Source organism: Eumetopias jubatus, unplaced genomic scaffold (assembly GCF_037043125.1).
Source record: "Eumetopias jubatus isolate StellerSeaLion01/CBP00866 unplaced genomic scaffold, mEumJub1_p1.0 scaffold_13, whole genome shotgun sequence".
In the NCBI taxonomy this organism is placed as follows: Eukaryota; Metazoa; Chordata; class Mammalia; order Carnivora; family Otariidae; genus Eumetopias; species Eumetopias jubatus.
The window spans coordinates 109,027,117-109,053,602 of record NW_028274819.1 but is presented as its reverse complement, the minus strand read 5'-3'; the positions used below and the strand labels follow the sequence as shown (position 1 = coordinate 109,053,602).

Here is a 26,486-nt window from a genome sequence, read left to right as displayed (position 1 = left end):
ATGTCCTGCTTTTTTATCTAATTTGACAATCTGTACTTTTTGATTAGGATGTTTATACCATTTACATTGATTGATTGAATTTTATTTAGGGAGGCTCCATGTCCAGCATGGAGCCCAATGCGGGGCTTGAACTCACAACCCTTAGATCAAGACCTGAGCTGAAACCAAGAATCAGACGCTTAACTGACTGAGCCACCCAGGTGCCCCTTTAATGTGATTTTTAAATACCTTTGGGTTTAAACAGACCATCTTATTAGTTTTGTTCTATATACTCCAACTGTTCTTTATTTTTTTTCTCTTTTTCTGTCTTGAGACTGAGCATTTTTTATTTCATTTTATCTCCTTTTTAACAGCTATAAATATATAATATATATGTATATATATAATATATACATATACACATATATGCTATTTTCATTGTTACTTTAGAGCTTATATCATACACTAAAAATTTATCACAATTTGCTTCTAGGTGATATTTTATCATTTCTTTTATAATACAAGAAATTACAGATATTTTTTACAAAAGTTCTTTAAAGGAAAGTTTCCAATTCTCTTCTACCTTTATGCCTTCATGCTTTTTCTTTCATACATTCTATTTATGTATGTTATAAATTCCAATGCATTTTTATTTTTTATTGAAGACTTAATCACCTTTTAAAGAAAAGTGTTTAAACTGAAAAAGAAAAGTCCCTATATTTACCCATGTAGTTACTGTTTCTGTTGTTTTCCCTTTCTGTGTGCAGATCCAGGTTTCTGTCTGATATAATCTACATCTTCTTGAAGGACTTCTCTTAACATGTCTTACACTGCAGGTCTCTGTGTGAAGAATTATTGCAACTTATGTATGCATAAGAAAAGTAATATTATAAAATAAGTCTTTAAAATTTTTTTGAGTTTGTTATTTTCAAAAACCTCACTACTGGAATAAAGAGTTTAATACAGGTTTGTAAAAAAGGAAGCCCCCATGAGGTTGTCACTAGGATGAAATGGGATGAGCTTTGTAGTTCTCAATCCTCTTCACAGAAGAATGCAATTTCAGTTTCATTGGAGATTCTCACAGATTCTCACAACTTTGAGAGTGTTGCCTTCTTCTAACAGGGGTCTGTCATTTTTCAAACACAAGTTAATCTGTCTTTGATTTATGTGCTTGACGAGTTATCTTTAGTTTATCATATTTGTAAGTTCTGAATGGTGGTGCAGGCTGGTCCTTAAAGAGACATCTTGCTTTAGAAATATTATAAGTTCCCTTACAGTTTGGTCCAAATTAACTCCATGATATACTACAGGTTTGTAACTGCGATGCTCAAATGAATGAATGAGAAAAAACTCACTTCTCCAGAAGTCCTGTGAGGAAATTCCTTTTGATCCAAAATTTCATTCACAGGTAGGTTCCCTAGGGAATCTCTCACATACGTACAACAAGGAAAACTCTGTTAATATATTTTGCCCAGGGGCGCCTGGGTGGCTCAGTCGTTAAGCATCTGCCTTCGGCTCGGGTCATGATCCCAGGGTCCTGGGATCGAGCCCCACATCCGGCTCCCCGCTCCAGGGCAAGCCTGCTTCTCCCTCTCCCACTCCCCCTGCTTGTGTTCCCTCTCTCACTGTGTCTCTGTCAAATAAATAAATAAAATCTTTAAATATATATATATATATATATATATATAGCCCATTTGGTTTTACTTTGACCCTCAGCAAATGAAGCCTATAAATAGTCAAAACTGGTATCCCAATATTCTTTTCTGAAGAATATTTTTGATGGATATGTAATTGTAGGCTGATAGATTTTCTTCTTTCAGTGCTTTAAAAAATATTGCACCTTTATTTTTTTCTTCTATTCTTTCTAGTGAGAAATCTATACCTTTGTTCTTCTGAACATAAGGTATATATTTTCTAAGGGATTTTGAATTTTATCACTGGTTTAAGCAATTTGATTATCATGTGACCTGGTATAATTTTCTTTGTGTTTTTTGTACTTGAGATTCTTTTAACTTTCAGGTCTACATGTTTATAATTTTCACCAATTTTTGATATATTTTAGCTACTTTTTCTTCAAATATTTTTTTCAGTCCCCCCTCTTTATCCTCTTCTTAGGGGACTCTAATTAATGTATACTTAGCTGCTTAAATCTGTCTCATGGTTCACTAATGCTTTTTCACTTTTAAGTATTTTTTCTCTCTGTTTCATTATGGATATTTTCTATTGCTATGTCTTCAAGTTTATTAATATGTATTTTGTGCTTTATTATCTAATCTTCTGGTAATCCTATCCAGTGTATTTTTTATCTCAGAAATCATAATTTTTATCTTTTCAAGTCTGATTTGCTCAGTCTTCCCTCCAGCTTTTTGTACATATAAAATATAGTCATGATTAATCTTTTATTATCCTTTTTACTAAGTTTACCATTTGTGTCATTTCTGGGTTTATTTTCATTGATTGATTTTTCTCCTCATTAAGGGTTGCATTTTCCTATTTCTTTGCATGCTTCTTAATTTCACTTAGATGCAAGCCATTGTGGTTTTTGGGTTTTTTTGTGTGTGTTTTTTATAGTCTTAAATGTTTATTTTAAAGCAGGATACAGACAAACTGTGATGGACCCACAGGCAACATCTGGCCTGCAGCCTGTTTTTGTTTTTTTGTTTTGGGGTTTTTTATTTCTTTTTTTAAATTTTTTTAAATTTTTTATTTATTTAATTTATTTATTTATTTAATTATTTAATTATTAATATTTATTTATTTAATTTTTAAAATTAACATATAATGTATTATTTGTTTCAGGGGTACAGGACTGTGATACATCAGTCTTACACAATTCACAGCGCTCACCATAGCACATACCCTCCCCAGTGTCCATCACCCAGCCACCCCATCCCTCCCACCCCTCTTCACTTCAGCAACCCTCAGTTTATTTCCTGAGATTAACAGTGTCTTATGGTTTGTCTCCCTCTCTGGTTTCATCTTCTTTCATTTTTCCCTTCCCTTCCCCTATGATCCTCTGTCTTGTTTCTCAAATTCTTCATATCAGTGGGATCACATGATACTTGTCTTTCTCTGATTGACTTATTGTGCTTAGCATAATACCCTCTAGTTCCATCCATGTCGCAGCAAATGGCAAGATTTCATTTTTTGATGGCTGCATAATATTCCAGTGTGTGTGTGTGTGCGTGTGTGCGTGTGTGTGTGTGTGTGTGTGTGTGTATCAATCACATATTCTTTATCCATTCATCTGTTGATGGATGTCTAGCAGGCCATTGTGTTTTATAGCTTGTTGGGTGCTAGATACTTCCGTATTCCTATAAATATTTTTCAGCTTTGTTCTGGAACATAGTTATTTAAAAACTATTTGATCCTTTTGGGTCTAACTTTTAAACTTTGTTACATGGGAACAAAGCAACATTTAATCTAGAGTTAAATTTTCCCACTGCTGATACCTCATTAGTTACTAAGTTTTTCACTCTGATTGTTGGCCCATAAACACTATTCCCAGTCCTTTGTGAGCTCTAGATAACTGTTCCCTCTACTCATTTGGAGTATTTCTTCTGTATATTTTGGGTAATCTCCTCATAGGCATGTACTGTATTGCATATTTGAAAGACTGTCTCTGCTGATTTCTGAAGTTTTCTCTCCGTGCAGTTTTCTTCTCTATGTTATCCTGCAAACTCTAGCTGTCTCAGCCTCTCCAAAATTCCACATCTGTCTCAACTAAGAGAGGAGGCTCCTCACTAAGACTTGTCCAAGCAATAAGCTGGGGCAATGACAGGGCTCACCTAATGTCTTTCTCATATCTAAAGATCAACATTCTTAACTGCCTGATGTCCAGTGTCATGAAAGCCTTTGATTCTTATATTTTGTCTGTTTTCAGAAGTTTCAGGATAAATCTCACCCCAGTTACTCCATCTTGGCCAAATGAGGAAATCTTTTCAGAGTAGTTTTATATGAATTATTTCTCAATTTGATATACTTGCAGCATGTGTAATATTTATACCTGAGCCTTCCATGGGCTAGGAAGGGAGATTGATTTCTTAAGGGTGACTTTTTTCTACCTCTGCTGGATTCTTGAGGTGAATAAAAACAAATCTACACTTCAAGTTCCAAGGATGTATGCAGAGGTATTTTTCCCAGTTTCCTTTTCAAAACCTGAAGTTATTTGATAATCCCACAAAATGGGATGTGGCTTCAGTCTGCTGTGTTGGGAAAATAATTTCACTTAAATTTGCAGCTTGTTTTAGGTTTCTTGGCCATACTAAAACACATATCCTTTTTCAGGTATGCAGAGTATAACTTCATTTATGATCCATTGTTTTGTTTTGGCTTCTTCTCTGCCTTTAATATCAAAATATATCAATTTTATACTGGAAGCAATATGTTATGCTTATTTTGGAAAAATTTGATTTTACTGGAGAGGTCACTGTGCTTTGAGAATGACATGAAAACCTCTCAGGGTTCATGCCATGTCTTTCAAAATTTTGTGAGATAGGTCTAGGGCCAGATGGTTTCAGACAATCTTTCATTGTACTCTTTTTTCTTTTTCTAATCCTTAAGAAAGTTATCACACTTTATATTCTATTATTCAAGCTCACAAACCCTCACACTCCATACTGGCAGTGGAACCTTTTTCACTATGTACATTTGGAATATTCTTTAAAGTTGTAATATTTAAATTACTGTCATTTTGAGATACAGATTCATCTTTTGTGAATTGCTTATGTAATACAATTCATATAATGTAATAGCAAAAAGGTAAATTCAGCAGGTATAACAATAGCATACAAATGATGTAAAAATAGGTTAGCCATTTTAAAGTTCACCTTGATTACTGAATATTTAAAAAGACTGATGAATGTAGTCCTAAATCATCCACTGTCTCTAAGGACATAATGATTAAAATAAAGAATAGTGTATTTCTCTACAAAATATGAGCAGTCTTATATTTCAAATGTATAATGTATTTGTGTGAATTTTTCTCTAAAAATTGCCAAGAGCCTGCTGAGTACTCTATAGTCTTACAAGGATTCTGAGTTGTACATTAGCTACATTTTAAGAAATGCTGCCTTCAAAAATTCAATAAAACTGTAAAGGCTCTCAAAGAAATTTGCACAAATGTCCCTGAAATCCATTTGTAGACCTCAGGCTAGGAATCATTCAGATGTTTACTTTGATTAAGGCACAGATACTCCAATAAATTTGTTATGGCCAAGAAAACAGAACATTTTGCCCCAAAGCCTAACAATTTCTTATGAAACAACTACCTGGGGTTATTTTTCCAAAAGGGGATTGTGACAGGGCAAACAATTGCAATTCCATGGGTTGTCCAGTCTGAAAACCAAAATGAAAAAAATCTGGCACGGTCATATATCAGGCACTGTGGCAGTCAAATACCATTCACAGGAAATTGATTATCACTTATATGTGTTCAGTTTTAGAGAAATAGCTAAAGCTCTTTAAATAGTTCTAGACTAGAAATTACTGGAAAGTCTGCATGATAAATCTAGATACTAGAAAGGCCAGAAATACATTTAAATGAGGCAATGATGCTTTGACAAAACAAAAACACAAAACCCGATATGAATCTTAGTGTTTTGGCTTTGCCATTAGTGTAGACCCTCTTGCAAATGAGTCTTGTTTAGACAAGAATAGAAAGAGGACATTTAGTCAAATTGCACTCACAATTCGGATATTACAGGTTTTAAACTCACTAGTTACTATCCACATCTATGATCCCTTTTAAAAGCAAAAAGATAATATTCTTTTCAAATGGCACTGCAATCAGATAACTGTAAGTGAAAGTAAAAAAACAATAATACTTCCTTTAAAGTTGAAATTAATTTGAGTGTAAAAATAACAAACAAAGATGCTTTGGAGAGGAATGATTCAAGATTTATCTAACTAAATATGGTAGAATTTGGTTTAAGATGGTTGTTTAAGCCCCTCAGCCTACATCCTCCCGTAACCTGAGTTACAGTCTGAGACCTGTCCCATGTACTGACCTCAAATCAGCTGACTTTCATGAAATATTATGATCCTTTATTAATATCTCAAATGCAGGTGGACATATTTCAAAGATACCTTTAAGAGATCTCAAGGAAATAATTTCCCTACCTACCAGACATAGCATAGCACTTCTGATAATTCATGGAAATTTTACCATCTCAGTAGTACCCAGTCTTTCTCAAGGTAGGGTGAAAATTGAAACAATATCAGAAAATTAAAGTCAGCCCTGCAATCTTTACAACACAAGACTATTAATTTGTAGACCCTCTAACTGAGTATCTCACAGCTGGATAATTAACATATCCTGGTTACAGTGGGAACTTTCCAAATCTCTATTCCTTGATGACTTTTTAGAACAGTATCAATAAAGCATTTATAAATAAGCACAGATTTTCCCCAGTGGCTTCATTCAAAGTCTGAAACTGCCTTAGTATGAGCAAAAAGGACTGAAACGTTTTTAAATATTCACTGGCAGCAGCCACAGTGTTCCAGAGCCTGGGGACATAATAGAGGAAAAAAAAAAAACCTGAGCTACTTGTTCTTAACTAATTTAAGAAGTTATCAGAGGAATGCATAGAGCATGTACAAGACTTAAACATAGAGTGATAGAGCCAGGGAAGTGTGATTGGAGCTACTGTATTGAGAGAGGAAGAAAACACAGATTAATCGGTATAATCGGACTGCAGCCTTTTGCAGTGGAAAGCAGCCTGGATTTAGGTCAGAAGATCCGAGCCCCAGCTCAGCTATACCATTATCATCTATATGGCCCGAGGCAAGTGACTTATAGTCTCCGATTCAGTTCCCGCAGAAATAATAAAATCCTCCTAGGACAGTTATTAGAGATGATGATTTTTAAAATAAAATAAAAGCACCTGGGGCCTAAAAAGATGGGTTTTAATCTTAGCTCTGAAATGTCTGATTAATGTCTTTGAATATGTCATTTAACCTCTCTCAACTTCAGTTTCTTCATACGCTATATAAAAAATTGCTGGCGTTCAGGTAGACTGCTGGAAAGCAAATGTGCACCCGATCCATACCAAAGGGATTGAGACTGGAAGGATGAGAACCAGAAATGACCTACACTAAATGGACAATGGACACCAGTGTATTATACCGGCAAAGAGGATGGTTCCTGGAAACTGGTGAGTGAATTGTAACTTTGTGAGTGTGTCTTTCCTGGGAATTTGTGGTCCTTTTCATTTCGGATGGCTTAGAGACAAGCTGTTTGATAGGACACAGTTTTTGGTGATCTTTGCAGGACACAAATGGGATCCATGTAGAGAAAGTCCCTACCAGGTAGCCTGGGGCCTACTCTATAGAACAGAGATTCTTGCAAAGTTCTTCATAGCAAAGGTTCCCCCCCACCCCCACCCCGCTGCCCTAGTTCTTCTTAAACGTACACTGACACAGACCAGAAGAGAAGAAGATGATCTCAACATGTTAAAGTTAATGAAGGTGGAATAATAAAGGTTCTATTTAGTAGTATTTGTCCTTTTACAATGTCCTTTCTGAAACCAAAACTAGTAAAACAAAAAATGAGAAGCAAAAAAAATACCCCAAAAACAAAAAAACCTGCTCCATCCGTCTGATACAACTAGAAAAAGCTACACCTCTGAGTCATAATCTATGGTGAATGGTGTTCAAATACAGTACAATTTCAACCAAATCCAGGAAAAAATGCTGAGAGCAGACATGGCTCTATAGAACTCTGGTAGTGCCCCAAATCCACCCAAAGTGGGTGGCAAAAATGATGTAACAAACCAATGATCTACTACTTGAAGTAGCAAGATCTAGGAGCCTAGGAGCCTGAGCACAGGGAAGGCCCCTGAGCCATGCAAGAGAAGAAACAAGGCACAGAGAGGACTCCTTCAGACTTGCCAGCCGTCAGACAAGTACACTAAGAGTGAGGCAGAGAAGAGGAGCCCATGGCCATCAGTCCTGCAATGCATAGAGAAGTCAACGCCAGATTGTCTAAAATATTAAAGGCTGATGAGATACATGGTTTCACCATTAGCCAGGTCATTATCTGGTCAGTCAGAGCAGCTATGTAACTGAGAGACCACATCATGAATAAAATTAATAATTAACCTTGCTTTCTGCTCCAGCTTCTTACCTTAACCTTTCCCTTACACTGTTTTTCTTTAAATATCAGGCATAGAAAAAATGGCCCGTTTAAAGATCAGTGATGTCTGAAACAAAGAAAAAGAAACAGTGCATTTATCGTGTAAGAAAGTAAAAGCAAATTGATAAAAGGTAAACAAAAGTTAAAAGTATTAAAAAGATGGAAAAACCTTGAATAACCATCTCCCCATGAACTAAACAAAATATCATCTCTCTGAAAAAAAAAAAAAGATCTCAAAGAAGAGATAAGAGATAATAATCTATCAAAGTAGATTCAAAGTGAGATGCTGTGAATTCAAATAAGAAACATAAGAGAAAAATAAATAATTATCAAGATGAAATTAAATTGAAAGCCGCAAAAAGGAGAAGAGAGATAGTTAGGTCCAGCACATGGTGAACAGAATTGTAAAGTAGAAGAAAATGAGATTTAGAAGACCAGAGTTAGGTGATGGGCATTCAAGGGGGCACGGGATATGATGAGCACTGGGTGTTATATGCAACTAATGAATTATTGAACTCTACATCTGAAACTAATGATGTACTATATGTTGGCTAACTGGATTTAAATTTAAAAAATGAAAATAAAAGACCAGAATTAAATAGAATTAAATATAATAAATATAAAATACATATATAAGCCAGCAAAAGTCTAATGGGTGTTCCTGAAGACAAGAATAAAACAAATGGAACAGAAAATAAAATATTCAAGGATACAATAGCAGGAAACTTTTCTGAAATAAATGAAAACTTGAATCTGCTTATTGAAAGGACATACCATATCTAATGTAGAAGGGGGCATATTACACAGAAAAGTATACAGTAAGGTATTTCTGGGTCAAGAAAATTACTGGACTTGAACATTAAAATGTAATATTGAGGGGCACCTGGGTGGCTCAGTTGGTTAAGCATTTGCCTTAGGCTCAGGTCAGGATCTCAGGGTCCTGGGATACAGCTCTACATCCAGCTCTCTGCTCATCGTGGAGTCTGCTGCTCCCTCTCCCCACCCTCCACTCCTGCTCTCTCTCTCTCTCTCTCGCTATCTCTCTCTCTCTCAAATAAATAAAAATCTTTTTAAAAATGTAATATTGAGACTATTCAGAAAGAAAAAATAATCAACCCTGATTGGCATGAGACTTCTTAGCAACATACAAGCAAGAAGACTGTAAAAGAATATCTTTAAATCTTCTGTTACAATAAGCCAAACTTTCCCTTTTTTAAATTTAAGGCAATAATATTCCAGGACTTGGGAAATGTGATGAGGTATTCTTTAAAAAATTACTCAATTATGAAATCCAGCCATCCAAAAGATGGACTGAGAAACAAATGTAAAACGATTGGTGGGGATATCTACTTCTGCCCCAGAGAGAATAAGAGAGGCTGGATTTATCCTCCCTTTTCAGGGAAAAAAAGCAAAAGGACAAAATATATGAAACAATAGATTTCATGTCACTGGACATCAAGTAATGAAGGGCTGTAATGCCTGAGAAAAAAAGAAACAAAAGAGATAACACATACAATTATCCCAGCTTAATGCCTAAAGTGTCCAGGTCACTGTGCAGGGATGGGGAACACAGACGGAGCCAGAAGATGCCCCATGTTGAGGAGATGGGACTGAGAGTACAGGAGATTAAAACAACTGGCATTAATAGGACAAAGAATGAAAGAAGAAATTGTTGGAGACAGAGAGAGAACCCCAGAGAACTGCAGTAGGTCCCTCTCCAATATTCAGCAGAATGCTGATAAAGTATTCGTGTAAGGAGACTACCTGAAGCCCAGAAAAAATATCTAAACATTATTAGAGAACAGTGCCTGCTGCTCACACGGGGCCAGGAATAGTGCCATATTCCATAGCAAGATTGGAAAAAAACTTGTAATTCATGAGGTATTATTAGGTAGACTTCTCAGGAAGGTCTTGTAGTAGGTCCCTTGTAGAGGGAACAATTAGTCCTAGCTTGAGTACTATTCCAGACATACCAAAAACATCATTCAAAAAGGCACAGAAGAATTAAATTGTTTCCAAGTAGGTTAACTGCATCATAGGATAAAGACTGAGAATATGTATAAGAATAAAAAATATCTATCAACCAACAAAATAAAATTCACAATGTTTGGCCTCTAATCGAATATTACCAGGCATGCAAAAAAGCAGAAAAACATGATCCATAATGAGAAAAATTAATTAAAACTCACTAGGCACTGTCACAGATGTTAGAATTAGCAGACAAGGACATTAAACCATTATTGTAACTCTATTCAATATGTTTAAACAATTAAGAAGAGACACAAAAGATATTCAAATATATATTTTTAATATATTAAAATATTATATTTCTGTGTGTGTGTGTGTGTGTGTGTGTGTGTGTGTGTGTGTGTGTAAAATCACCAGAACCATAGTTGGTTCTTCTGGCCATACTGGTCAGGAAAAAAAGAGAAAAGACAAACTACCAATATCAAGAATGAAAAAGGTGACATCACTATAGACTCAAGAGAAATTAAAAGGATAAGGGAATGCTGTGCCTAAGCATTTAAAAACTTAGATGAAATGGGCAAATTCTTTGAAAGACAAAGCTCACTTAAGAAGAAACAGACAACATGAATAGCCCTATATCTCATAAAGAAATTACATTGGTAATTAAAAGCTTTACATTACATTAATTACATCTGTAATTAAAAGCCTTCCCACAAAGAAAACTCCAGGTCCAGATTATTTCACTGGTGACTTCACCAAACACTTAAAGAATATCAATTTTTCATGAACTCTTCCAGAAAGCTGAAAAACAGAAGAAACTTCTCATTGACTCTTTGAGTTCAAGGTTAATCTGATATCAAAACCAAACACATTACCAAAAACAAAGAAAAAAACTCTAGGCCAATAAGTATATGAATATAACTGCAATTTTTTTTTTAATTTTAGCAAACCTAATCCTACAAAATATTAAAATAATGTAGGGTTGGTTTAAACATTAGAAAATCAACCAATGTAATATAAAACTGTAAAATGTAAAACCAATGTAAAAACTTCATTATCATCTCAATAGATGGAGAAAAAAAGCATTTGAGAATATCCTATATCTCTCCCTCATAGAATCTCTTAGAGGACTAAGAATATAAAGGAACTTCATCAACCTGATGAAGGTCATCTATAAATAACAGGTTATATCATACTTAATGGTGAAAGACTAAATGCTTTCCCCTTGAGATCACAAAAAGGAAAAGAATGGCCACCATCACCACTCTTATTAAACATTGTACCAGAGTACCTCGTTGTACAATCAAGTGAGTAAAGGAAGCAAAATGCATCCAGCTTAGAAAGGAGCAAACTATTTATTTGCAGATGATGATGATATGTTAGGTTTACGTAGAAAATTCAATGGACTCTAAAAAAGAAGGTATAGAATTAATAAGTGAAATTAGTAAGTTTCAGGATATAAGACAAGTATATAAAATCTAATGTATTTCTATATACTAGCAATATATAATCAGAAATTGAAATTAAATAAGCCCACTTAGGATACGGAGAAAGGGGAACCCTCCTACACTGTTGGTGGGAATGCAAGCTGGTGCAGCCACTCTGGAAAACAGTATGGAGGTTCCTCAAAAAGTTGAAAATAGAGCTACCCTATGATCCAGCAATTGCACTACTGGGTATTTACCCCAAAGATACAAATGTAGGGATCTGAAGGGGTATGTGCACCTCGATGTTTATAGCAGCAATGTCCACAATAACCAAACTGTGAAAAGAGCCAAGTTGTCCATCAACAGATGAATGGATAAAGAAGATGGGGTATATATATACAATGGAATATTATGCAGCCATCAAAAGGAATGAGATCTTGCCATTTGCAACAATGTGGATGGAACTGGAGGGTGTTATGCTGAGCAAAATAAGTCAATGAGAGAAAGACATGTATCATATGACCTCACTGATGTGAGGAATTCTTAATCTCAGGAAACAAACTGAGGGTTGCTGGAGTGGGGGTGGGGTGGGAGGGATGGGGTGGCTGGGTGATAGACATTGGGGAGGGTATGTGCTATGGTGAGCGCTGTGAATTGTGCAAGACTGTTGAATCACAGACCTGTACCTCTGAAACAAATAATGCGATATAGGTTAAAAGAAGAAGAAGAAGAAGATAGCAGGAGGGGAAGAATGAAGGGGGGTAAATCGGAGGGGGAGACAAACCATGAGAGACGATGGACTCTGAAAAACAAACTGACGGTTCTAGAGGGGAGGGGGGTGGGGGGATGGGTTAGCCTGGTGATGGGTATTAAAGAGGGCACGTTCTGCGTGGAGCACTGGGTGTTAGGCACAAACAATGAATCATGGAACACTACATCACAAGCTAATGATGTAATGTATGGTGATTAACATAACAATAAAAAATTTAAAGAAGAGAAAAAATAAATAAATAAATAAGCCCACTTAAAAAAGCATCCAAAATACAAATACTTATGAACAAATCTTCCAAAAGATATGCAAGACCTGTACACTGAAAACTTGTAATAAATGAATCTCAAATAATTATGTGCTGAATGACAGGAAATAAGTATGAGTATCTACTGAATTGTTTATTTAAAATTCTGGAAAATGCGAAGTGGTTTATAGTGCCAGTAAGCAGATGGGCAGTTGACTGCAGATGCTGGGAGGTCAGGGTTGGGGCACAAAAAGGAAGAATTTACAAAAAGACATGAGAAAATTTTAGGGCAAATGTATATATTCTTTAACTTGACTCTGGCTATGGCTTCAAGTCTATCTCATATGTCAAAATTTATCAAATTGCGCACTTTAAATATGCAGGTTATTGTAATAACATGCCTCTATAAATCTGAGAAAGGAAGTGGTATTCTGGGTATATGGCATTCAAGGTTTGTGAAACACATTTTAGATAATTTTATAAACTTAGCTAGTATATAACATTTTGATAACTCACTACTATGTGCGTAGTTGATCATTTCAAATGCAAGAGAATTCATAGCAAATTTTCTTTCTTTTCCTCTCTCCTCTTTTTACCTTGGATTAAGCCCTGTTTGACATACCTATAAAAATTCAGAGTAACTTCTGGTGGTTGAGATAAGTTTTATAATTAGTGATTTCTGCTGCAGCTGTTTATGACAAGCTGAGTGAAATAGAAGCATTTCTGACAATTTCTAAGTCTAAAGCCAACACAAAGTCTCATTTTTCCAAAATATGACAGCCCAAGATCACATATATGTCATAATAAAAATGAGAAAAACTGAACTATTAAATGGAAGACATGGTCAAGACTGGGTCCAAAAAAGACCCAATATTTTCTGTCCATAAGAAATAGATTTGCAGCAAAGTCATTTAAAAAGATTGTAAGTTAAAAAAAATAGGCAGAATCATACTAGGAAAACACACATACACATACACACACACTTGCACACAAGGAAACTGGATACTAATACTGGATTAGTTGGATATTAATATCAGACAGTGTTAAAAAGGATTAAAAAAGGGAAATTGATAAAAATAAAGCATAAACTTTTATATATTTGTTGCATCATATAGCATAGTATCATCACTCAAAATGCCAACCAAAATAACAATAACAGAAAGTAGAATAATATTAATATAACGTTCATTCACCTCTCTCAGCTCATAAAAACTTAAGTATATAATACAAATAAGTAACAATATAGAGAAGACTTTCTCAAATTATGGTTCAAGGATCACTTGCAGTGAACTCTGCTAGAAGTCTTATAAAATAGAGTGTATTCCAAAACCCTACTCCAGCATACAGCCTTACACTAATATATTTATATATAAATATACACTAAATAAAATATATAATTTATAATCAAATGACAATAGAATATTTACAAAAATGGACCAGAAAGTGCCATGAAATATAAAAAGTAGAAATAATGAAGAACACATTTTTTCAAGAATTTAAAGAAAGAAAAAAGCTAGAAATTAATGTGGTTTTTGGCATTTTTTATTTTATTTTATTATGTTACATTAATCACCAAACATTACATCATTAGTTTTTGATGTAGTGTTCCTAGAAATTAATGTTTTTTAAAAAGAAGGAAATTACATCTTGACCAGATGAAAATTTAAAACTCTCTCTCAAACAATGTGAGCCAAAGAGAAAAATCCAAATCAAATTTCAGAAAGGTTAGAAATTAAATTGATAGCAATGGGACACATCAGAATCATGGAATATAATTTAAAAGGTTTTGAGAGATACTCATAGCCCAAAGTGTTTAATTACTAAGCAAGATAGAATAATGGTAAGTAAATATGTACTTCCTCTCAAAACTTAGGGGTGTAACAAAAAAAATAAAGCCAACAAAAAGAGAAGAAAGCAATTAATACAGATAAAAGATTAATGCATTAAAAGTGAATCCTAGGGGCACCTGGGTGGCTCAGATGGTTAAGTGTCTGCCTTCAGCTCAGGTCCTGGTCCCGGGGTCCTGGGATCGAGCCCCATGCCAGGCTCCCAGCTCAGCAGGAAGTCTGCTTCTCCCTCTGCTTCTGCCTCTCTCCCCTGCTCATGCTCTCTCTGTCTCTCTCTCAAGTGAATAAATTAAAATCTTTTTTTAAAAAAAAGTGAATCCTACTATACATAACACATAATAAACACTAGAACTGTTTCTTAAAAATAGTAAAATAAGTACTGAAGATATTAATAAATAAAAATGAAAACAATCACAAACAAAAGATTACATATTATATGATTCCAATTATAAGAAATTTTTTACTTTCTTTTTTTTGTTTCAGAATTTTATTTTATTATGTTATGTTAATCACCATACAATACATCATTAGTTTTTGATGCAGTGATCCAGGATTCACTGTTTTCATGTAACACCCAGTGTCCATGCAGTACGTGCCCTCCTTAATACCCATCACCAGGCTAACCCATCCCCCCACCCTCCTCCCCTCTAGAACCCTCAGTTTGTTTCTCAGAGTCCATCGTCTCTCATGGTTCATCTCTCCCTCCGATCCCCCCGCCTTCATTTTTCCCTTCCTTCTCCTAATGTCCTCCATGCTATTCATTATGTTCCACAAATAGGTGAAACCATATGATAATTGACTTTCTCTGCTTGACTTATTTCACTTAGCATAAATCTCCAGTCCCATCCATGTCGATGCAAAAGTTGAGTATTCATACTTTCTGATTGCTGAGTAATATTCCATTGTATATATGGACTGCATCTTCTTTATCCATTCATCTGTTGAAGGGCATCTCGGCTCTTTCCACAGTTTGGCTATTGCAGACATTGCTGCTATGAACATTGGGGCACATATGGCCCTTCTTTTCACTACATCCGTGTCTTTGGGGTAAATACCCAGGAATGCAATTGCTGGGTCATAGGGTAGCTCTATTCTTAATTTTTTGAGGAACCTCCACACTGTTCTCCAAAGTGGCTATACCAACTTGCATTGCCACCAACAGTGTAAGAGGGTTCCCCTTTCTCCACAAACTCTCCAACATTTGTTGTTTCTTGCCCTGTCAGTTTTTGCCATTCTAACTGGTGTAAGGTGGTATCGCAATGTGGTTTTAATTTGAATTTCCCTAATGGCTAATGATGATGAACACTTTTTCATGTGTCTGTTAGCCATTTGTATGTCTTCTTCAGAGAAGTGTCTGTTCATGTCCTCTGCCCATTTTTTGACTGGATTATTTGTTTTTTGGATGTTGAGTTTGAGAAGTTCTTTATAGATTTTGGAAATCATCGCTTTGTCTGTAGTGTCATTTACAAATATCTTCTCCCATTCTGTGGGTTGCCTCCTTGTTTTGTTGACTGTTTGCTTTGCTGTACAGAAGGTTTTTATCTTAATGAAGTCCCAAAAGTTCATTTTCGCTTGTTTCACTAGCTTTTGGAGATGTATCTTGAAAGAAGTTGCTGTGGCCAATGTCAAAGAGGTTACTGCCTATGTTCTCCTCTAGGATTTTGATGGATTCCTGTGTCAGATTGAGGTCTTTCATCCATTTTGAGTTTATCTTTGTGTATGGTGTTTGAGAATGGTTGAGTTTCATTCTTCTGCACGTGGCTGTCCAATTTTCCCAGCACTATTTATTGAAGAGACTTTTTTCCATTGCATATTTTTTCCTGCTTTGTCAAACATTATTTGACCATAGAGTTGAGGGTCCATATCTGGGCTCTCTATTCTGTTCCATTGGTCTATATGTCTGTTTTTGTGCCAGTACCATGCTGTCTTGGTGATCACTGCTTTGTAATATAGCTTAAAATTGGGCAACATGATGCCCCCCGCTTTTTCTTTTTCAACACTTCCTTGGCAATTCGGGGTCTTTTCTGATTCCATACAAATTTTAGGATTGTTTGTTCCAACACTTTGAAAAATGTCATTGGAACTTTGATTGGGATGGCATTGAAGGTATAGATTGCTCTGGGTAGCACAGACATTTTAACAATGTTTATTCTTCCAATCCACGAGCATGGAATGTTTTTCCATCTTTTTGTGTCTTCTTCAGTTTTTTTCATGAGTGTTCTGTAGTTCCTATAGATCATTTACCTCTTTGGTTAGGTTTATTCCAAGGTATCATGGTTTTTGGTGCTATTGTAAATGGAATCATTTCTCTAATTTCTCTTTCTACAGTTGCATTTTTAGTGTATAAGAAAGCCACTGATTTCTGTGCATTGCTTTTGTATCCTGCCACATTACTGAGTTGCTGTTTGAGTTCTAATAATTTGGGGGTGGAGTCTTTTGGGTTTTCCACATAAAGTATCATGTCGTCTGCAAAAAGAGAGAGTTTGACTTCTTCTTTGCCAACTTGAATACCTTTCATTTCTTTTTGTTCTCTGATTGTTGTTGCTAGGACTTCTAGTACTATGTTGAACAATAGTGGCAAGAGTGGGCATCCTTGATGTGTTCCTGATCTTAAGGGAAAGACTCTCAGCTTTTCCCCATCGAGGATGATATTTGCTGTGGGTTTTTCATAGATGGATTTTAAGAACTTGAGGAATGTTCCCTCTATTCCTATACTCTGAAGAGTTTTAATCAGGAAAGGATGCTGTATTTTGTTAAATGTTTTTTCTGCATCAACTGAGAGGACCATATGGTTCTTCTCTCTCCTCTTATTAATGTGTTCTATCACATTGATTGATTTGCAAATGTTGAACCACCCTTGTATCCCAGGGATAAATCCCACTTGGATGTGATGGATGATCCTTTTAATGTACTGTTGGATCCTATTAGCTAGGATTTTGTTGAGGATTTTGGAATCCATATTCATCAGGGATATCGGTCTGAAATTCTCCTTTTTGATGGGGTCTTTGCCTGGTTTGGGGATTAAGGTAATGCTGGCCTCATAGAATGAGTCTAGAAAACAGGTGCATCTTGCTTGGGTTGTGGTCAATAATTCGGACTCTATACATTCCCTCAACCACCCCTCAACAGAATGACTAGGAGAAAGAACCCCCAAAATAGGAAAGACTCAGAGCTTATGACTTATGCCACAGATTTACAAATGGATTCAGATATAACCAAGATGTCGGAGATGGAATTCAGGCTAGCAATTATGAAGACAATAGCTAGAAGGGAGAAATCAAATAATGGCAACATAGGGTCTCTGAGGGCAAAAATAAAAGCTGAATTGGCAGAACTTAAAAATGCTATCAGTGAGATCCAATCTAATCTAAATAATATAACAGCTAGGGTAAGTGAGGCAGAAGAACAAATTAGTGACCTGGAAGACAATTTAACACATAAAAAGGGAAAAGAGGAGGCCAGGGAAAAAAACTCAGAATCCATGAAAATAGAATCAGAGAAATAAGTGACACCATGAAGCATCCCAATGTCAGAATTATTGGAATCCTGGAGGGGGTGGGGAATGAGAGAGGACTAGAAGATATATTTGAGCAAATCATAGTTGAGAACTTCCCTAATCTGGGGAATGAAACAAACATTCGTGTCCTAGAGACAGAGAGGACCCCTCCCAAGATCAAGGAAAAGAGGCCAACACCCCAGCATGTAACAGTAAAACTTGCAAATCTTAGAACCAAGGAAACCATCTTAAGGGCAGTTAGGGGGAAGAGATTCCTTACGTACAGAGGGAGGAACATCAGAATGACGGCAGACCTATCCACAGAGACCTGGCAAGCCAGAAAGGCCTGCAAGACATATTCAGAGTACTAAATGAGAAGAACATGCAGCCAAGAATACTTTATCCTGCAAGGCTGTCATTTAGAATGGATGGAGAGATGCAGAGGTTCCAAGACTGGCAGAAGCTGAAAGAATATGTGACCACTAAGCCGGCCCTGCAAGAAATATTAAGGGGGGGGTTCTATAAAAGGAGAAAGATCCCAAGAGTGATATACAACAGAAATTTACAGGGACAATCTATAAAAACAAGGTCTTCACAGGCAACATGATGACTATTAATTCATATCTTTCAATAATCACTCTCGACATGAACAGCCTAAATGCTCCCATAAAATGTCACAGGGTTGCAGATTGGATAAAAAGACAGGACCCATCCATATGCTGTCTACAAGAGACTCATTTTGAACCTAAAGATATAACCAGACTGAAAGTGAAGGGACGGAGATCCATCTTCCATGCCAGCGGACCTCAAAAGAAAGCTGGGGTAGCAATTCTTATATCAGACAAATTAGATTTTAAACTAAAGACTGTAGTTTGAGACACAGAAGGACACTATATCATTCTTAAAGGGTCTACCCAACAAGAAGATCTAACAATTGTAAATATTTATGCCCCCAACATGGGAGCAGCCATCTATATAATCCAACTGTTAACCAAAACAGAGTCATACTGACAACAATACGTTATTGTAGGAGACCTCAATACTCCACTCTCAGCAATAGACAGATCATCTAAACAGAAAATCAACAAAGAAACAAGAGCTTTGAATGACACACTGAACCAGATGGACCTCATAGATTTATACAGAACATTCCACCCTAAAACAACAGAATACTCATTCTTCTCGAGCGCACATGGAACTTTCTCCAGAATAGACCACATACTGGGTCGCAAATCAGGTCTCAACCAATACCAAAAGATTGAGATTATTCCCTGCATATTCTCAGACCACAATGCTTTAAAACTGGAACTCAATCACAAGAAAAAATTTGGCAGAAATTCAAACACTTGGAAGCTAAAGACCACTCTGCTCAAGAATGTTTGAGTCAACCAGGAAATCAAAGAAGAACTTAAACAATTCATGGAAACCAATGAGAATGAAAACACATTGGTCCAAAACCTATAGGATACTACAAAGATGGTCCTAAGGGGGAAATACATAGCCATCCAAGCCTCACTCAAAAAAATAGAAAAATCCCGAATTCACCAACTAACTCTACACCTTAAAGAACTAGAGAAAAAGCAACAAACGATGCCTAAGCCACACATTAGAAGATAAATAATTAAGATTAGAGCAGAGATCAATGAATTAGAAACCAGAAACACAGATCAGATCAACGAAACTAGAAGCTGGTTCTCTGAAAGAATTAATAAGATCAATAAACCACTGGCCAGACTTATCCAAAAGAAGAGAGAAAGGACCCAAATTGATAAAATTATGAATGAAAGGGGAGAGATCACGAGTAACACCAACGAAATAGAAACAATTATTAGAAATTATTATCAACAACTATATGCCAATAAACTGAGCAATCTGGATGAAATGGATGCCTTCCTGGAAACCTATAAGCTACCAAGCCTGAAACAGGAAGAAATTGACAACCTGAATAGACCAATAACCAGTAATGAGATTGAAGCAGTGATCAAAAACTTCCCAAAAAACAAGAGTCCAGGGCCTGATGGATTCCCTGGGGAATTCTACCAAACATTCAAAGAAGAAATAATGCCTACTCTTCTGAAGCTGTTTCAAAAAATATAAGAAATTTTCTAAAAAGGCAAAACTATAGAGACAGCATATCAATCATTCCCTGGAGGTGGAGGTGGGTACAGGGACTGACTGCAGATGGGCATGAGGGAAATGTTTGGGTCATGATTGCACAAAGTATAAATCTATTAAAAATCATCAAACTGTATACTTAGAATGAATAAATTTTATGTTTAATGGCATAGTTGTACTTTAATGAAACTGCTAAAAATTACATTGATAAAAGATCCCACTTACTGTAGCAATAGAAAAATGGAATACCTAAAAATGTGAAGATAGTATTTTTTGAGGGACATTAGCTAAGATTTAGATGGATAAAGAGACATGACTTGTTCTTGGATAAAAGATAGGATGTTGGATGAAAGACCTCAATATGAGACAGAAATCCATCAAAATCCTAGAGGAGAACATAGGCAGTAACCTCTTTGACATCAGCCACAGCAACTTCTTTCAAAACACATCTCCAAAGGCAAGTGAAACAAAAGGGAAAATGAACTTTTGGGACTTCATCAAGACAAATAGCTTCTGCACAGCAAAGGAAACAATCAACAAAACAAGGAGGCAACCACAGAATGGGAGAAGATATTTGCAAATGATATTATAGATAAAGGGCTGGTATCAAAGATCTATAAAGAACTTCTCAAACTCAAATTCCAAAAAACAAATAATCCAGTCACAAAATGGGCAGAAGACATGAACCAGACACTTCTCCAAAGAAGAAATATGACATATAACAGACACATAACAGACACAGAAAAAACTTTCAATATCATTAGCCATCAGGGAAATTCAAATCAAAACCACACTGAGATACCACCTTACACCAGTTAGAATGGCAAATATTAACAAGGTAGGAAATAACAAATGTTGGAGAGGTTGTGGAGAAAGGGGAACCCTCTTACACTGTTGGTGGGAATGCAAGTTGGTACAGCCACTTTGGAAAACAGTGTGGAGGTTCCTCAAAAAGTTAAAAATAGAGCTACCCTAAGACCCAGGAATTGCACTCCTGGGTATTTACCCCAAAGACACAGATGTAGTGAAAAGAAGGGGCACATGCACCCCAATGTTCATAGCAGCAATGTCTGCAATAGCCAAACTGTGGAAGGAGCCGAGATGCCCTTCAGATGAATGGATAAAGTAGATGTGGTCCATATATACAATGGGATACTCCGCCATCACTCAGCCATCACTCAGCCATCACAAAGGATGAATACCCAACTTTTGCATCGACATGGAGGGAACTGGAGGGTATTATGCTAAGTGAAATAAGACAAGCCGAGAAAGACAATTATCATATGATTTCACTTATTTGTGGAACATAAGGAATAGCAGGGAGGACATTAGGAGAAGGAAGGGAAAAATGAAGGGGGTGGGATCAGAGGGGGAGACGAACCATGAGAGACGATGGACTCCGGAAAACAAACTGAGGGTTTCAGAGGGGCGGGGGGTGGTGAGATGGGTTAGCCCAGTGATGGGTATTAAAGAGGGCCCATACTGCAATGAGCACTGGGTGTCATACTCAAACAATGAATCATCGAACACTACATCAAAAACTAATGATGTACTGTATGGTGACTATCGTTACATAATAAAATATATATATGTGTGTGTGTGTGTGTGTGTGTGTGTGTGTGTGTGTGTGTGTATGTCTGTGTGTGTGTATACACCACACACACCTAAATTTATCTAAAGATTTAATACAATCTCAACAAAAAAATAAAATAAAATCATAATTAGGCAACTGCATTTAATTGGGTAAAATATGATTGTTCAGTGGATGGTTGGGATGACCATTTAATGAGGGACTAAAAAATATATTATTCGCTCCCAACATTCTAATAAATTCCAGATGGAGAAAAATGAGAGGATATTTTGTATAATTTGAAATACAGAGGTTTTACAGGGAGCACACATAACCTAAAATCATAAAGGAGGAAATGGATCAAATAGACCACATAATAATTAAAATGTGTTAATGGTGAAAAAAAGAAATCTATATTAACATGCTATAAAAATTATCCAACACATTTAACAAAGGTTTGATTTTATTATTGTAGAAATAACTTTCAAGTTCCACATCAAATATGTTACCAAATCCTGTTGGCTCTAATTCCAACATATAGTTAGCCTCTGAGCACTTCTCATCACCTACATGCTGCTACCTGGATCCTGTCACCATCATATCTTACCTGGATGATTTCAACAGCTCCCCCCCCCCCATGTCTCTCTCTGTGTGCCCTTGCTTCCTTTCAAACTATTCTCAAACAGCACTGATATGATCCAGTTAAAACTCTGTCAACCTACTCTTCTGCTCACAAGTCTCCAAAGGCTTCCCATTCAAATGGTTTTCCTATCTTTTTTCAGAATAAAAAGGTGTTTTGAGTCCCTACACAATATGGCTTCCATATCTCCTACTTCCCTTACTCACTCTACTCCAGCCACGCTGGTCTAATTGCTGGTCTTGAGCTTGACAGGCATATGTCACTTCTGCATTTGCCATCTCTACCTGGTGTTCTGTCCCTCTAAACACCTTATGGATTGTGCTCTCACCTTCTTTAAGCCTGTGTCCAAATACTTTCCCAGTGAGGCATTCCCTGATTATTCTTATTTAAAATCACAAATCGTACCCTACTCCCAGAACCTCCTTTTTTCCCTCCTTTTTCTTCCCCTGGCATATTATGTATTTTACTTACATATCTGTTTCTCACTACTAGAATGTAAGCTTTGTGAGGACAAAATTTTTGGTCTATTTTGGTCTCTGCTATATTTTTAGCACTTCAAAAAGTGCCTAGAATATAACACTCTCTCAAAAACTTTCATTGAATAAATGTGAAAAGATGCCAACAACCCCATATAGGGACATGAGTCAGAATACATGGATGTGAAGATGTCCAACCTCATCCGTAATTGAAGAAGTACAAACCAAAATAACTGAAATAATTGCTATTCACCTATCAATTGTAAAGATCATTTTATGTAGATTAAGGTATGGGAAATTGAATATTTTCATACATTATTAGAGGAATGTAATTGTTGCAACCTCTCTGAAGAAAATTTGATAATATCTTTCACAATCTCCAATGTACATATCCCTTAAGAATTGTCCCTAATACCAGGCTTGCACATTTGTGTACAAAGATGTCAACTGCAAAAGACTAAATATTTATTAGCAGATATATAATTGTAGGTAAATAACTGTGAAATTCAATCATATAATGTGCATGTATTCATGCAGCAAATGTTTATTGAGAGCCTTTTATGTGCCAGGTATTGTTCTAGATGCTAGTAATATGAGACAGATACTGGTAAAAGAACAGATGAATGGATCAATAGAACAGAATAGAGAACCCAGGAGTAGACCCACATAGCCACAGTCAACCAATCTTTGACAAAGGATCAAAGGCAATACAATGGAGAAAAGATCATCTTTTCATCCAACGGTGCTGGAACAACTGGACAAGTGCATGCAAACATCCTTACATCCTTCACAAAAATTAACTCAAAATGGATCACAGACCTAAATGTCAAATGCCTAGCCTTCTGGCTAGAAAGGTCAATGCACAAGTTTAACATTACAATCAAATTATACCCAATGAAAATGAGGTTATTTTCTAAAAGCAAATTAGGATGCTTTTAGGTAAGGGAAATGGATACCAGTCAACCAAAGAAGAAAAATGACTAATTGGATCCAAAGAGAGCATAATAATAAAATTTCTGTTCAGATGTACCATTGTCTTTTCACTGACAGTTCCATTGCTGAATCAAAATGAGGATGTGAAAGCTTATTTAACATTCATTTAACAGATTTAGGGACATTCTGAGTTTTTCTAGTAATGCATCTACTGTCTAATTAACAGCCAGAGGTAATTAATGATGTTGACATTTACACCCCTCATTTGCGTCACCAATTCCTCCATCATACTAATTGGCATTCAGAGCCACGGGAAGCATGATTGTGAACTGAATACTGACACCATCATGCTGTTGCAGCTTTTTTTTTTTTTTAACTCAAAGACCTATTGTCCTGTTGACATATTAGTATCATTTTCTAACAGCATTTGCTTAGAGAAATTACTCTGAAATCGTAAAAACTTTGAATAGGTAAACGTTATGTCTACTTTTACAGTTAGAAGTTATCAATGTGAGTTTACTCCCTAGGGTACTTTTCAATATAACAAGCATAACCACACAGACATTGGGGTTTAGTAGCAAAAAACTATTACCTGTACTCTTGAATTCAAGAGAAAAAAATTACCTTGCTGAAAGGTGCATAGCTAAGAACACTGGGCTCTTGAGCCCCAAACTGCCAGACTGTGTCCCTTTACTTTGCATAACTGAAATAAATTGGTTTTTGTACTGTTTGACATGTTGACTTTACTGGACAGTATTTGAGTTTATGAAAAGAGAGGGGAAAGAGGTTGGAGGAGAGAAGACAGAGGAGAGAAGAGAGAGGAAAAAGGAAGAAAATGAATAGATATCAGGAACATGATCACATGATGATGCCAAGCACCATTAAGGAGAAAAGGGGTGTCACCCTCCAAAGGGGTCCCTAAAGTAAGTACAGCTTCTCCAATCCTTTCTCATTTATTCATAATCCACCCCCCCAACATCCTCTCCTCCCCCACACTGAAAGAACATGTGGAAGGAAAGGTAAGCCCTGGACATAGCAGTGTCCACCAGGGAAACACAGGGGGGCAACATAATTCACACAAAGACAGCGTTTTGTTTTATAGCTCAGATGCCAAATCATTCTTAACAGCCACTGAATGAATCACTGGGTGTCTTTCACCTTTCCCTGGATGCAAAATTAATTTTTCTAAATTCTTAATCATCCTTCCTGGCAATATTCCAAAAGAGAGCCATCCCCAGCAGTACTCAGTCTAATTAACTACCTTGGGTTTTACCTACTTAGGCATTCAAATTACTCCTTTGGTAACAGATAATTTGCTTGCCAACATTTAATTCTTTGCATCCAAAGTTAAAACTGATCTGGACCATTAATCCATAATACTTTGATACCAGGGAGACTATAATTCTATTCAAAAAAATTTTTAATGTATCTCTTTTCATAAAAACATAGGGACTCAGCATCAGGGAAATCCAAATCAAAACCTCAATGAGATACCACCTCACACCAGTCAGAATGGCTAAAATGAACAAGTCAGCAGACGACAGATGTTGGCGGGGATGCGGAGAAAGGGGCACCCTCCTACACTGTTGGTGGGAATGCAAGCTGGTGCAACCACTCTGGAAAACAGTATGGAGGTTCCTCAAGAAGTTGAAAATAGAGCTACCATACGATCCAGCAATTGCACTACTGGGTATTTACCACAAAGATACAAATGTAGGGATCCGAAGGGGTATGTGCACCCCAATGTTTATAGCAACAATGTCCACAATAGCCAAACTGTGGAAAGAGCCAAGATGTCCATCAACAGATGAATGGATAAAGAAGTGGTATATATACACAATGGGATGTTATGCAGCCATCAAAAGGAATGAAATCTTGCCATTTGCAACGACATGGATGGAACTGGAGGGTGTTATGCTGAGCAAAATAAGTCAGCCAGAGAAAGACATGTATCATATGACCCCACTGATATGAGGAATTCTTAATCTCAGGAAACAAACTGAGGGTTGCTGGAGTGGTGGGGGTGGGAGGGATGGGGTGGCTGGGTGATAAGACGTTGGGGAGGGTATGTGCTATGGTGAGCGCTGTGAATTGTGCAAGACTGATGAATCACAGATCTGTACCTCCGAAACAAATAATACATTATACGTTAAAAAAAAAAAAAGAAGAAGAAGAAGATAGCAGGAGGGGAAGAATGAAGGGGGAGAAATCGGAGGGGGAGACGAACCATGGGAGACGATGGACTCTGAAAAACAAACTGAGGGTTCTAGAGGGGAGGGGGGTGGGGGGATGGGTTAGCCTGGTGATGGGTATTAAAGAGGGCACGTTCTGCATGGAGCACTGGGTGTTATGCACAAACAATGAATCATGGAACACTACATCAAAAACTAATGATGTAATGTATGGTGATTAACATAACACAATAAAAAAAAAATAGAGACTCTTTTTCTTCTTCTTTTATTTTCCCCCAACCCTCATTTTAAAAAAAGAAAAATTCAGATGAAAAATGTTTGCCTCATATTCTTTTGAGACAAAAACACCTTCAACCATTCTATCTTATTGCTGAGCAAAATAGACACCCAGACAGACTTTGACTGTGGACTAACTGCCCATTGTAAAATGGAACCCACAGAGGCATGGGACCCTCATTACATGCAGCAATGGTCACGTGAAATCCAGGTCTTTCCTTGGATTCCCAATTCTGTGCTATCATGCACACACATCCAATTAATTCCTAAACCCTGTTAATTTCATCTCCTAAATACATCTCCAAACTACTCACTACCTTTGCCTTCATTAAAGATTCTATTTTCCATCCCACCCTGAGCTATAACAGGTACCTCCTAAGTGGCCCCTTTATCCAATCTCCTTCCACTTAATACCAT

The 26,486-nt window shown here is 36.5% G+C and overlaps 1 pseudogene; it reads right to left on the bottom strand.

Moving 5' to 3' along the window:
• Positions 1–979: 979 nt before the first annotated feature.
• Positions 980–22,470, bottom strand: LOC148162701 (UPF0538 protein C2orf76 homolog pseudogene; annotated as a pseudogene).
• Positions 22,471–26,486: the final 4,016 nt, after the last annotated feature.